Source organism: Thermobia domestica, chromosome 9 (assembly GCF_964235325.1).
Source record: "Thermobia domestica chromosome 9, izTheDome1.hap1.1, whole genome shotgun sequence".
Lineage (NCBI taxonomy): Eukaryota > Metazoa > Arthropoda > Insecta > Zygentoma > Lepismatidae > Thermobia > Thermobia domestica.
This window is the reverse complement of record NC_137462.1, coordinates 3,430,048-3,442,005: the sequence shown is the minus strand read 5'-3', so window position 1 is coordinate 3,442,005 and position 11,958 is coordinate 3,430,048.

Genomic DNA, 11,958 nt, shown 5'->3' with positions numbered 1-11,958 from the left:
CTTTCTTGTCCATTTACCAACATTTTGTTTCACTCATTCTTATTTTCGTATTTATAATTCTATTCCTATGAAATTTACCATAAATATACATTTCCCAGTTATACACATAGTAACAGTATTAGTGCTCTCAAACGGGTCGGGTTACGGTCGGGTCGGGTCAGGTCAACTCGGGTCGGGTCAGTCGGGTCACGCTATTCAGGTCGGGTTGTCGGGCCGGGTCAGGCTACTCGGGTCGGGTTGTCGGGTCAGCTCGGGTCGGGTCAATCGGGTCAGCTCGGGTCGCGTTATCGGGTCGGGTCAGTCGGGTCAGCTCACTTTGGTCAACTGAGTTTAGGTTGAGCTTAAACTCGGCTGGAGTCGAAAGCTGCTGTTTTTCACTAGCTGCCTAATTAAAAATAGCAATTTTCAATTGATTTTATAGAAGCCATAAATCTATTTTGAACACTTGCAGCTAGTGTTGTAAAAAAACGGTTTTTTTCTGTGAAATTTTTTAAAATAAAAAACATTGTTCTTTTTCATGTTTTTTCAAATGTCTGTTTTTTTTTCTGGCAATTATTATTTATTGATTTATGTTGCAGATTATTAAAATAATCAACAGAACTTGAGTCGAAGCCCTCGTAACTTACAAATCATTTGTTTCTTTGTACCTACACCCTCCATTCCAAAAGAAACCGAACGTTTTAAAAAAAAACAAAAAAGCAATGTACATTTTGGAACAAATCATTTTTATTAATCAATGCAGGGCCGCCCACAGGGGGGATGTATGGCGCAAGCTGCGCCATTGAGAAAAATTTTGGGGGGGATTTTACTCTACTTTCGAACTAGCAATTTTAATGTCGGAATAGCATTAAAACACGATTTTGAGAAGCTAATTTTCAAAAATTTTCCGGGGTGAACCCCCGTAGCCCCTGCTTCGATACTCGATGAATGAAGTACAGCGCAAGTAGCCGTATGAAAGGAAAGGTTGGTTCGTTTTAAGAGAGAAGGGCCGCCCACAGGAGGGATGAATGGCGCAAGTTGTGCCATCGAGAAAAAAATTGGGGGGAATAAAAAAATTGGGGAAGAATTTTACTCTAATGTCGAATAAGTAATTTTGCTGTCGTCAGAATAACATTGGAACACGATGCGATTTTTTTTTTTTTTAATCTCAAGAATGAATCCCCCTACCCCCTGCTTAGAAACTCTATGAATGAAGTACCGCGCAAGTTGCTATATGAAAGGATGGGCTGGTCGGTTTATCGCTTTGTGGATATATCTGGATCAGTCTGGATCAGTGGGTGAAGAAAGGATTCATTAGGCCTCACAAGTGTTTGTTGAATATGCCTGGTTTTCCATACCTATTATACCAGATACTTCTGTCATTACCAGCAACGAGTTGCTCAGCAGAGAGGATTATGAGTAAAGTAAAGATTGTAAAAAATAGACTAAGAAGCAGCATGGAAAATGTATGGCTCTCCGACATGCTTGTCTTTTCTTCCGAAAAAGACATTTTAGAATGCATTCCCAACAGCGATATTATAGAAAAATTTGCTTTGTCGAGTGAGCAAAGAAAAAAAATATTACTCTATAAAGGACATCAAGGGTAGGTTAATGTCACCACCACGACCAGTAATAATTTAATCCAACAAAATCATTCCTGTTAAAAAAAAAAAAAAAAAGTATGAGCGACCTTAAAAAGAAGTGAAATCACAAATCACAAAAATGAGCGCCAAGTTCTGGTGAACAACAGTTAGTTACAAACACTCAAGGAATCACTTTCAAATTTAGATTTGAAACTTGCCTATGTTGTCTGTTGAAAATTATAAAGTAGTTTGACATAATTGTGAGCTAGTGGTAACCATACAGACAACAGCCAAGTTTCAAATCTAAATTTGAAGTGAGTCAGTGAGTGTTTGTAACTGTTGTCCACCAGAACTTGGCGCCTATTTTTGTGATTTCAATTCTTTTTAAGGCCATTCGTACTTGGCTCTTTTACAGGAATGTTTTTTGTTGGATATCACTTCTTTTTGTAGGCTAATTTCGATGATAACATTTTCTTTTGGTATCAAACTCAATAACTTGTAACTTGCGTCTTACTTTTCATGTACAAGGGAATTATATCAATATTTTGTAAAGAAAAAAATAATACTACTAATTGTAAAAAAAGAATATCTGTGTCATACACAGTGTGTGGAAGTTTTTATACCCTTCAATATCCTTACAAAACATATTTAGTATTGTACACTACCAAGACTACTAATAAAAGTAATGCCATTTTTATAATTACTACTGCCCCTACTACTACTACAAACATTCTATAATACTACTACAGGAAATAAAAACAACAACAAAAATAACAATTACTAGTACTATAAAAACTACTGCTACACTGGGCAATTGTTTTTAGAGGACTTGAGTTTTGAGGAGGGAAGAGATTATTAGTTTTGGGGGGGAGTGCGCCATCAGCTTTGGGGGGGATGGGCACCCCTGAATCAATGTATTCCCCTTCTGCATCGATACACATATTTGCACGCTCCAACAAGTTGTCAAACAACTTCTCCATGTCCTTTATTGGAATGGTCTTTAGGACGGCGGTCGTCGCCTTCTCAATGGCATCAATCGATGCGTGCCACTTTCCTTTCATCGCCAAATGCAGTTTCGGGAACAGATAGAAATCGCACGGAGCTAGATCTGGTGAATAGGGCGGATGATGCAACCGAATAATATGTTTTTTGACCAAAAATTCAGTTACAAGTCGCGAACGATGTGATGGTGCATTATCGTCCAAAAGAGTCCAACTGCCGATTTCGCGATATTCGGGCCGAATACGACGAATTCTTGCCAGCAAACGCTTCATGACGCCTAAGTAAAACTCTCCAGTGACTGTCTGGCCGGGCTGAACAAATTCTTTGTGGATAATTCCTTTTGAATCGTAAAAACAAATCAGCATCACCTTAACTTTTGACTTCACCAAGCGACTTTTTTTGGGTGTTCCTTCATCCGGCGCTCTCCATTCAGCACTTTGCCGCTTTGTTTCGGGCTCATATTCAAAACACCACGTCTCGTCACCAGTTACAATCGATTTCAAGAAGTTTCGATCCTGCCGAGCAATTTTAACGATATCTTTGCAATGCGCAATTCGATCAACTTTTTGGTCTTCGGTGAGTTTGTGTGGTACAAACCGCGAATTAACCTTCTTAAGGCCCAAAACTTCGGTCAAAATGCGGTATGCGGTTGTTTGAGGAATGCCTAATTCCATTTCAATAACTTTCACCGACGATTTTTTGTTATGTTTGATGAATTCACGCACTTTTCCGATGTTTTCTTCCGATAATCCGGTTCTGGGACGGCCTGATCTTTCGTCATCATCCAGCGTCTCTCTACCCGATTTGAATCGCCTGAACCACTCGTAAACTTGCGTACGGGATAGACACTCATCACCATATGCATTTTGTAGCATTTGGTGCGTTTCACTAAAAGTTTTACCCAGTTTAACACAAAACTCAATTGCAGCTCGTTGTTTGAAACTCATTTTCCGACTGGTGTACACAACACACTGACAGTTGAAACGCAATAACTTTGTTGCCGTGCATCCAAATGTCATGACATTTATACCAGTTGTCAATGAGGGACTACGCCATCTACCGGTAAAATATTACAACAGATGGCACTAGTGGTACTATTTGTTTTCAAAAGTTCGGTTTCTTTTGGAATGGAGGGTGTATACGAGCAAAATTGTGTGATTATTCCTTTCGGCCCCAGGTCATTTTTGGCGTTTTCCTACATTTCCAGTTAGTGACTAATTGCTCAAAACTATTCATTCGATTGATATGGTTAAGGCCTTGTTTTTTAGAAAATGGATGTGGCTTTTTTCTGGTGTTAGTTGTATTGCAGTGTTACCAACGAGTGGAAAATTATTGAAGGAAATGTAGGGGTAAAAATTTACAAAAAATTCCCTAACAGAATTTCAAAATTTTTTGTATCTAGCACCACTGCTGCTATATGAGTTCAAGTCACCTAAACAAATCTGTGGTGTGTTGACAATGTACAGTGAAATCCTGAACTCGCTGGCTTCCATTCAAAGAGAGAAAGAAAAAATTCTCTCATACACATGAAATTTTGACAGTTTTTACGCCTAAGAAGCAAAAATCAAATATGCCGGGGCTACAGCTTCTCTAATTATCCTATTGAAACTTTTTATGGTGCGTTCTGAATGGCAAAGAGGAAGCTTTGAGGTAGTGGTACGTTTGTTTCAATGTAGCCAGTAAGTGGGTAATAATAGAGGGGAAAAGGGAAATTTTCCGAATTTTTCACCTAATAGCGGGAATTAATTGTTTTGGCTGGAAACGCTGCCACCAGACAGACGAAAACTATCTGAAAATAAATCGTAGTACTCCAAGAATATATCCTATAAGTATCATGGCGATATATAACAAAGTAAGCATGAAATTTTAAAAAAAAAAGTATCATTCTACCTCAGAAATTCACAATTTTTTACCATTTCCAGAACATGGTTTATTATAAACCTCAACTGTACTTCCCCTAATTATTGTAGTGAAACTTTTTATGGTGCTCTGTGTAGGCTAAGGATGAGGCTGTTAGACCCTGGTACGTTTGTTTGAATGTAGCCAACAAGAAGGAAATAATAGCAATAAAAATGATTTTTTTTTCAAAAATTGCCCCTAAAATCTGGAATTAAAATTTTCTGTAGCTGGCAACACTACTATCAGACACACACACAAACTATCTTAAAATAAGCTTAGGTATCCCTCTAATATATCCTACAAGTATTGTGACGATATCTAATAAAGTAAGCATGTCCATAAAAAATATCTCATTCTACCTTTAAAAAAATCCGTTATCTTTCCAATTAGAGAACAAGGTCTACTGTAAACCTCAACTGTACTTCCCCTAATTATCCTATTGAAACTTTCTATAGTGCGTTGTGTAGAGCAAAGACGAGACGAGCAGATACTAGTACGTTTGTTCCGATATAGTCAACAAGGGGGAAATAATAGAGACAAAACATATCATTTTTCCAAAATTTCCCCCTAAAATCTGGAATTAAAATTTTCTGTAGCTGGCAACACTGCTACCAGACAGACGCAAACTATCTTAAATTAAACATTGGTACTCCACTAATATATCCTACAAGTATTATGGTGATATTTAAGGAATAAAGATTCTAATTACCAAAAATATATTACGGTAAACAGAAAAGTAAGGAAGAACCAGAACAATCAAGGGTTAGAACCTAAATACGAATTTTACGTGCGCCCCCTAATTACCCCATTGTAACGATCTGTACTTGCGTTTGTTAAGTAAGGACAGATGTTCCATTGGCGTAAGTTGACTTGCACTCGGACGGATAGGTACGGATTTATAAACAAAAATTTCTAATTTTTCCCCAAATATAGGAGAATTTTAATTTCCCTAATTGGCAACACTGCGCGCAGGCCCGTCCAATTGATGTCAACAGTTAGGTATCCATCCGAGATATCTACCTGGTAAGTCTTAAGGATATCTTTCTACAACGAAGGAAGCTACAGGGAAAAAAGAAGTAAAGGAAATTCGAAATTAGAAAATTCTCGAATTTTTGACTGTGGTGAAATTTGAGAAGGAAATTCAGCACCAGAAGAAAAAGAAATGAATATGATAAACTATAGTCCAACCATATTTTGCATGAATAATATCTCAATATCTTAATTAGTGTTAACACAGGAGCGGATTAAACAAGTAACACCCGTGTGTGCCACTTTGGCCACCTGGGCCACCGAGTATACATTTGATTACATTTTTTGACTAGTAACTCGTGTTGTTGTTGTAGTTATAGTCTTGATTAATAATAATATCGTTGTAAACAATAACTTTATAAGGAAAATTTTCTCTCCCTTTTACATCTTAGTTCCAACACTGTTGGTGAGAAATGCAGGGTGTTCCAAAATAAATTTTGGTGTTTTAAGTCTTCGTAGTATTTATTACATTTTACGTACAATTATAAGCAATGCATGAAGTAAAAGAACACCTCAAACAGTCTTTGCTACAAGTGTTCAATGTGAGATTCATTTGTCACACGGCACACATCTAGTCGATAGGCGAGAAAGGCCCATAATCTTTCCGCCATATGGCACAAAACACATTCAATTTAGGGGAGTCTCGTTTCAACTGTACCATCTCCTGAGGATTTGCTGACGGCCAGATGCAAACATTATGAGTGTTCACATTAGCTCTTAGGTGAAAGGTCGATTTATCACTGAAGACGACACGATCCAGAAAATATTCATTGTTATGCAGCAATATTTCACTTGCGAAATTGGCACGTAAACCATAGTCTGTAGGCTTTAGACCTGTAGCAACTGCAAACGATAAAGACGTAGTTGCAAGCGTCTCCCTAATATTCTTCACACAGACGGTTGCACTGTACAGATTCAGTCTTTATTAAAACACAAAAAGCTTTCTGCTCTCTAGTCTCCATTTTTGCTACTTGATCTTTCTAACGGCAGACAGAAGAAACAATGCATGCACATGCGTGCGTACAAAACTGTTTCAGTTGCCCTTTCATTTGATATAATATTTATAATTGTAAGTTAATTGTAATAGATACTACAAAGTTTCAAAACCCTAATATTAATTTTGAAACACCCTGCATTACTTCAAATAGAGTCATCCTATATTCATGTCTTTTATATACATATCATGAGGGCCGGTCCTAGTCAATTTGTCGCCTCGTGCAATGGCATAATTTGGCGCCTCCCCCTTTCTCCAGAAAGAACAAATCTTAAAAGTCATGATTTTAAGTATACTACTCCAGCATGAACAACAAAGGTGAGGGTAAGTGCAGTCGCACTCAGAAAGGCTTAAATACTTATTAAAAATGTGTTTTTCTTTAAATATTAATCTATTATGTTAGTGAAAGATAAAGCAAACACACCTGCAGAGGAAAGATGGTAATCCTTTTTATGGAATTCACTATCGAGCTGTAATCTCAATGTATCAGTTTGCAATTCCAGTGCAACTAGCTATTTTATCTTTATTTCTTGATTTTTCTTCTACATCTTCTAACATTAAAAAAAACTTGTTTCTATCTTCAATGATAAGGAACTTGTTTCTGACAAAAACAAGACTAAGTTTCATATCAAAACTGTGATAACTTACTAAATGGAACAGATATTCCTACTATTCGAGAATTGAATTCTTGCATTTGACAACAATCAAGCAATTTGTGCTCGGATTTATTTGACCATTTGCTTTAGCATTGTCCATGTGGCCTTAAACTAATGCAACCTAAACATAATTTATGAATGTAGTATTCAAATAGAAGGTCTGCTTAGTAAATGTAACTACCATCATCATGAAGTCTGTTTCCAACAAGAAATATTTAATTTAAATAATATATTTATGGCAGATTTTGCCAGACCATCCAAGCTTGCCGCTCCACGCAAATGCACGTGTTGCATATATGGTAGAGCCGGCTCTGCATATCATATATATCTAGTCGACAAATTATTTATATATGACATTTAGAAAAATATTATTAGGCAAATTAGTATTAGTTTTTACCTTTAGACAAATTATTGGAATTTTATACTGTTCGTGACATTATTTTCGTACTTATTAAAGGCCTGCTTTCACGAGAAAACAAAATTTCATTTCTACTTTTATTTCTTAGTTGATATTGATGAAAACTGCTGAAACCCGAATTGTTAATAGATATGGTATTCATGTAAATAGTAAAATATTTGTAGCGTATCAGTATCTAGCGTTTAATTTATGTTGCATTTTACGGTGATTACACCTACATAAAAATATTTCATACTTACATAGACGTAAGATGCATTACAAATGACTATTTAAAAAAAAACGAAATTTAGAAAAAAACGAGAGGCAATGTTTTTTTCTAAAAAAACGTACATTTCTGAAAAAATACGAACCGTTTTTTTTTATTTACAACACTATTTGGAGCTAGTGTTTTTATGGTAAATGCTTATTTTTGTACTTGTGTGTACTTTAATTTGTAAATGTGGAAGATTGATTTTACCAATCGACTGTAATATTAATATCTACGCCAATATGGAGTCTAGATTTAGAACAAAATTAGAAGTTGTTTAACACGTTGCTGCCAAGGGTGAATTTTGTTGTTCACCGGTAGAGTGCCAAGCGTACTTACTTACATTATTCTTGTTTTGTTCATATTTTTTAAACATAATATTAATATTGAAACATAATCTAAGGCATGGTAGTGAATCCGCGTGCATAAAAGTTGGGGGTCCGATCGGACCTACGTGTGTATATTTTGTTTATGGGCAAGGGGTAAATTACAGTTGAACTGGCAACTCTGTTAGAAAGTTATTTGTTTATTACTACATGTGCAGAAGTGAGAAGTGTGGATATATTCATCTTGATTTTAGTGCTAATAAGTAATATCTTTGTGCAATGAAAAACGAAGAAATATGCGCAGAACTCGATCTCATTAGTAATAGCAGTGTAGTGATCTAGACTTTTCTGAAAATTCAGCAAATGACAGGGACACTGACATCTTCTAAAAATAAATTAGAATAAATAATGAATCCATTGTTAAACTTTTTAACGTGTCACTGAAAAAGCAAAACATAGGTCCGATCGGGTCTACAAAAGCAACAAATTCTTGTTACTTGGTATTTAGCGCCCATAGCGGCGTTAATAATCAATATCAAAGACCAAAACCTACATGTGTAATAAAAACACTACAGTTCAATAACAGTAGAGACAGGATTTAACAATACAAGTACTCTAACATCAATTCGACGAATTAGAAATTGTGGGTCCGATCGGACCTACAAGAACATTTTCTTAGATCACTCCAGTAGGTCCGATCGGACCCACATGGCAGCTAACGTGCTAAGCAAGGCTAAAAGAAAGATTGGATATGGACGACCAAGCCCAAGCATGGCTGCGGTGGCTGCATGGTGTCCATGGTTCGATCCCAGCTTGTGCTAAGTAGGCTTTGTGGTGGAGAAACGCCGTGTAGTGGGTTTTCTCGGGGTTCTGTTTCCTCCCACTTTCTTCATTCCACCATTTCATTCATTTTTCATGGTCACCGTATCCCTTAGCCTCGGTGCAGAATCGAGGGACCTTAAACTGAATATTTCATTTTATTTTACCAAGCCCAAGGACATCGATACAAGAACAAGATAAAGATTGGATATGCAAGACGAATTGCATAGTAATCTTGCTCTGGGCCTTGTTTTGGTGATCACCAAGTAGCGATGAGCATATTTTCTTGCTTTCCGTATAGTATGAAAGACCATAATCAAAATCACACTTGGTCTTCATTTGTACCGATGAGGCGAGCATTCTTGGCTCTTGTATAGCATGAAAGACCACCAAAACTACGAAATGCAGGACCAAGACTTGACTGCAAGACAAAGAATAAGACGCAGTATTGATGACCAAGACCCAGGGTGCGAATTGTTTGAATTTCATTTGTTGGGCTGAAAGTGATGAAATAAAATTAGTACTTTGTAATTAAATATCACACTGTATTTTTAAATTTTAAATTACAAAATTCATATTATGTATCTTCTTACGTGCAACTATATATACTGTAAAATACGTTTTAATTACCAAGAAAGAAAAATCAAAGTGGCACGGGTCCCGGAATCATAAGAACCTATTTTGGAATGAAAGTTGAAGGCTTGGAAAAAATCTCAGGTGTTCTCCTGTTTCCTCAACCCTTATCATTGTAGTTAAACGATTTCCTTTTGTCTCCGCCAAGAGACTCTTGCTATTGCCTTCCGAGAAGACCCCCCGCCGTCCAAGCAGGTGAGAACACTGACCTTGAATAAAAATTTCGTCACATAGAACTAAAGCAAGAAAAAAAAATAAACTCCCACATCGGACATTGGTATCAGTTATAAAAAGAAATAACCAAACCCCAAAAGTGTCAAATATTCATTAAGATGCATATACAAATCCACCGCTTGATCTAGCTAGTGGTTAACGTGTAAGACTTCGGTACACGTAGTCCGGGTTTAATTCCCAATGGGAGTGCATTTTGGCGTCACCCTGTGTCATGACCATAGTGCTCTCAAATGGATCGGGTCGGGTCGGGTTGTCGGGTCAGGCTATTCGGGTCGGGTCAGTCGGGTCAGCTCGGGTCGGGTCAATCGGGTCAGCTCGGGCCGGGTTGTCGGGTCCGGTTATTCGGGTCGGGTCAATCGGGTAAGCTCGGGTCGGATTGTCGGGTCAGGTCAATGAGGTCGGATCACGGTTCGGGTCGGTTTAGTCAATTCGGGTCACGGGTCGGGTCGGGTCGGTCTTCAACCCGACCCGACCCGACCCGTTGAGAGCACTAAACAGTATTAAAAGTATCGTGCTAAACCATTATCAAATTCTATTCTTACAAGAAGACAGTTATATATATATGCGACAATAATTATGGACATGAGTGTACATAGGGCCTCCCTTCTTGATTTTACCAATTTTTTTAGAATTCCCAAATTTAAGTGGTGGTCCTATATACCCCTCCCCTAATTTAAGATAAGCGCATCAATAGACCCCCTATACTCATCCATATAACTCCATATAACTATATAATGTAATAAGCTACCATCAAAGAGGAAAAAACTTCAGAAATTTACAATTGTGTCAATTTTTTAATCCATTAAAAGAACTTGAAGGACCACCTAAAGTTTGAGAACTACATACCCCGATTACCACAACAAATTTTTAGTTTTTGCAGTTTCTAAAATTTAAGGGGATGGTCCTATGTACCCCTCACAAAATATACATATGGGCCAATGTACTCATTATCAAAACCAAGATTCAGTGGCGTAACTATGGTTTATGCTCTCCCCACGCAATGATAAACAACATAATAAACAACCATCTTCTTTGTATCTGTGAATAATGCGTTAAATGCATGCAACCACTAGGCCTAAATATTCATAAATGAAAACCACTTTGTTATACATTTAATTTATTCATTAAGCTTCAGAATGGAAGATGGACTTACCTCCTTGCAGTCAGTGTGACGTCAGTCTTCATGAAGAGTAGCAGGAATTAATTTGAATGATTTTCTTCCTTTGTTACCTGTCAGCAAAATCCTTTACCAACTCTCGTACATCCATTTTTTCAACTTCGTCTGCATTTGTAAACTGAAAGTGAAAATCGTGCTAAGTACCAAAAATGGAAAAGTTAGGTGTGGGCTATGTGCCTAATCCTACTCAGTGAAAAGCTGTCTATCTACTATTGACTGTGGAAGTAGTTCAAATAATCGCCAGAAGAATGCGCTCGCCTATATGTTCCATCAGTTCTGAAGTAACATCTGAGCTCTTTACTCAATATTTTTTTTTCTTTTTGGCACTTAGCACGAATTTATATTCAGACTACATTTATTGAGAGCAGTGCTAGATTACTTAATCTATTTTGGCCCATTGTGCTTCTCAAATACTTTTAATTATTAATTTCAATTTTGAGAACGACCTCTCCGCAGAACTACGAGATAATTTCTGAAAAGCTAGACGCCAATGACTTTTTTTTTTTTTTTTAACAATTAAAAGCCTTGTTAGGTTAAACAGAGAAGTCTGAACACTTATTTAAAATTTTAGCTACTTCATAAAGCGGAAACGAAGAACCAATATAACAGCTTTAAGTTGTTTGAAGTATCTGCGCCCTTCTTAGAATTTCATCATCAGTGAGATGAATTATACTTGCAGGAAACAAAAAGGAATATTTGGATACTGTATCACGCAAAGGTGTAAGTGAAACGACAATGCAACTGTGAATTTAGTATGTCAAATAGTTTAATATAGATGTTAATACTAAAGTTTGATCCACTTTCACTGAGATAACTATCTTCAAACAATTAGTCAAAATAACGTTTGACCTTTTTGAATCGTTTGCATCTAAATGATGGCTGAATATTTCACTTTTCACACAGGTTAATTGATTCTTCCTTCAGATCATTGTGGAGCCAAGGTCCCCCTTGGAATTATCGGA